The following is a 3,651-nucleotide window of genomic DNA, read 5'->3' as shown; positions in this document are numbered from 1 at the left end:
AAACCACTACCATATTTTTGGGTGGTCCCACTTGACTTTGAAAGTGATGGTTGTGCTCCCCCCCCAAGTTTGATATAAGAAGGAATGATATATTTTAAACGTGCTAAAAATCAACTAGGGGTTGTCACTTGTCCACACGTTGAACTCCTGCCCTGCTCTGCCTAGCTATTGGCTGCAGTGCACTGATGTCATGGAATGGTCATGAATATTCTAACTGCTGTGGGGAAGGGTCAGTCATGGAATACTGAAAACCAACATAGCTTTTGTGAGGAAAAGGCAGTCCTGGATTGGCTTGGGCAAGAATATCGCACAAGACCTAGACAGAGGGGAGCTTTTGTTCTGTGAGTGGTATTTGGCCTGCACAACTGAAAGCAAGGGAGTAAGAGGTAACTGAAATGGGTGGGAGATGGGGAAAAACCTTACACAGGGCCCAAGTACAGAAGAGGCTATGTAAGTAGGAAGGGGTGTAAAGGCTGAATTTTATCACTCTACAACGACCTGCCAAATCTTTGACTTCGAGCTTTCTAACATCTGCTATTAAAAGGGGGGGATTTACTTCAGGGACTGGGCTTTCAGGGGGTGCCAGATTTGGGGATGGGTTGGGGCAGGGGATTGCACAAGCCTCCAGTTCAATGCCTAATGACCATCACAGAAAGCAAATAGTTACTGACATTCAACATAAATTCTAGTCCTCCAGTCAGAATTTGCATTGAAGCAGACCTCATGTGGATTCCATGAACAATTCACCAGAAAATCTCCACTGGCTGATATCGATTTCTTCTTCTTGCAAGCGTCACCTCCGTTCTGAGACAGGACCTGAAATTAAAAATAAACTCTGAGCAATAACAGCCAATTGAAAACAGGTTTCTTTTCAAGGTAAAGAAAGAAGTCCAGTCTTTCAAACCGTTTGATCTTCTTAAATGACTTTTTTGTATTGTCTCTGTTAGTATCATCTCCTGGTATTGTCTCTGTCCAGTGGCAGCCGCTCCCGAGGGACTCAGGCAGAGAGAGAGAGAGAGAGAGAGAGAGAGAAAGTCCTGTCCATTATCTGCTACCTGATTTTAAATTGAGATGTCAGGGACTCAACCTTCTGCCTGCAAAACATGTATTTCACCACTGAGCTAAGGCCATAATCCCCTGTATATAATAAAAAAGTGAGCATGCAAACGTCCTATACAGAAACATATTGTATTTTTGAAGTATCCTCATTTGATGCAGTCAGTGGACACAAAAAGTACGAAATCAGTGGAGGCTGGTGGCATTGGATAGTTCCTTTAGAGTTCTGACTGCTTTTGACTGAAACCCAGAGTGGATGCACTTCCCCACTGATATCAGAGCCACCAGCCTTGACTGAACAAAATACCTTTGCAATGGGAGGTGGAGGGGAGAAACACATATTGTCAGGTGGAGCGACCTGGCAGCCTCTTTCAGTAGACTCCAATAGCCAACTCAAGACACAGATGAAAGGATTCTTTTCAAAGCTTTAATCCTTTTGCAACTTAATGACTCTTTGAGATGCTGATCACCAGCGACTAAAGCAAGGAACAGCAGATTGGCCTCTGCTTCCAGTAGGCAGTTGATCCCCATTTGAAAGAGAGTCACTTGAAGACCCAGAACTTATGGGCTAGGGAGAGATCCTCCCTCTTTCCCTTGGGTCCATGGGAGGCGGCCATTGCTTGCGCGCCAAACGGGCACTACGCCTCCTTTCCGCACCCTCCATCGCTCGTCACTCTCTGCATCTGCGTCAAGCATCTAGCAAGCCTCATTCCCACACTTTCTCACTGCTAGGATCACTATCTATCTCAGGAATGCTGGCAGGAGGAATCTCTGCCAGCTGCTGTGCCTGTGAGGGATGAGCTGGCTCCTCTCCCACGGATTGTTGTTCCTCCTCAGAATCAGAACTGCTCTGGGGCTCTATGGGCTCAGTTTCCACCCTGACACATATCAAGACAAAGCAATTCATTGTGATCAAGGTAGCCTGGCTAATTTCATATCTTTCTTGTCTGTCTCACAAAATACATTCTCACAAAATACATAGTGCTTTAACCTAAGAACATAACATAGGGGTCCCCAATCTTTTTGGCTTAGTGGGCTCATCTGGAATGCTGAGAGAGTGTCCTGGACACTCTCACAAAATGGCTGCCATGGGGATGCTTGCCTGTTCACAAAATGGCTGCCATGGTGGGAGTGGCTGGTCACAAAACACCCATTTCCTAGAAGATAAACTGGTGAGACTAAAACAAAAGGAACTTGCACCAAAACCTAAGTACAAGGCAAAGGTGCGGTCTGAGCTCCAACACACAAAACCACCCTTTTCAACCCACATTTTTCGGCTGCAGCATTCATTTCACAGAAGGCAAAGCGTTGAGGCTCAGAGATGTGTGGCCTAGAACCACTCTTGGAACTAAAGATGAGTGGCTGGCACTTCGCTTAGCAGCATGCCAGCCTCCCAGTTATTATTATTTTTTAATTAAAACATCTTTTAAAAAGTAATATAAATTCAGAAGGGGCGGGGAGCCTGGTGGGTGCCGAGCGAGATGCCCATGGCCACCACATGGGAGACTGCTAACATAAGTGCCATGATGGATCAGACCAACGCCTATCTACTCCAACGTTCTGTTTCCACGATGACCAACCAGATGCCTACAGGAAGTCCAAATACAGGACATGAGTGCAACAGCACTCCCCCCAACTTGTGTTCCCCACGAACTGCTATTGAGAGGTTTGCTGCCTCTGATTTTGAAGGTAACATATAGCCATCATGACTTGTAGCCTGGGGCAAGCTAAAAATCTGTCTATATTTTTAGACATAGTGTGATGTAAGTCATCTTGAGCCTTGGAAAGCTGGCATGCAAATATTTAAAATCACTTAGGGCACAATCCTAAACATGTTTAGACAGCAATAAGTCCTACAACTCCCAGCATTCCCCAGCCAGCTATGCTGGCTGGGGAATGCTGGGAGTTATAGGACTTATTGCGGTCTAAACACGCACAGGATTGCGCCCTTACTTACCTAATGTTTGTTAACCTCTCCAGCATGCTTTGTTATATGTAATGAGAAGTAATCAGGTAGTGTAGAATATGTTGGTCAAGGTGGGGAGGCTGTTGTTATACAGAAGGGGAGCAGGAAAGAAACATTCTTGTTAGTTGTGGGGTGAAGTTCGGTTTAGGAAATGTTAGGATACATGTATTGAGAATGGAGCAATGAACTGTAATTATAGCTAATGATTCCGTTAGTGGAGCTGCTGTGATGTCACAGAAGCTTTATAAAAATTCTCTTGGCACCCTTGGGCTAGGCTTCACTGGGCCTGCTTAATCTGTAAGAGGCAGGGCGAACAAACTGAGATTTATCTCGGGCAGCTTCTAACTTCTTTGGGGGCTCATGCAAAGTGAGAATGGTACTACTCTTGGGAGTAATGAGTGCTTTCCCAGTCTCAGGGCCCCTAACAAAAGACTAACTTCACCATACTCTAAACCCACTTACTGCTGGGTGGAAGGATCTGTCACAGAGTGGTGAAATTTACTGTAGCAGCTATAAGGGACAAATGAAGGTGGATTGCGGTGGAGAGAGTATCAGATATCATCTCAGGGTAGGAGGAGCTTCATGTTACCAGGGCTAGTAAGAACAATTAAGGCTGTAATCCTCTGGAC

The sequence above is a fragment of the Heloderma suspectum genome, chromosome 7, assembly GCF_057233095.1.
Source record: "Heloderma suspectum isolate Gila_16-S chromosome 7, 16-S_ref, whole genome shotgun sequence".
Taxonomy (NCBI): Eukaryota; Metazoa; Chordata; class Lepidosauria; order Squamata; family Helodermatidae; genus Heloderma; species Heloderma suspectum.
The sequence above is the reverse complement of the archived record's forward strand: the minus strand, read 5'-3'. Positions refer to the sequence as shown.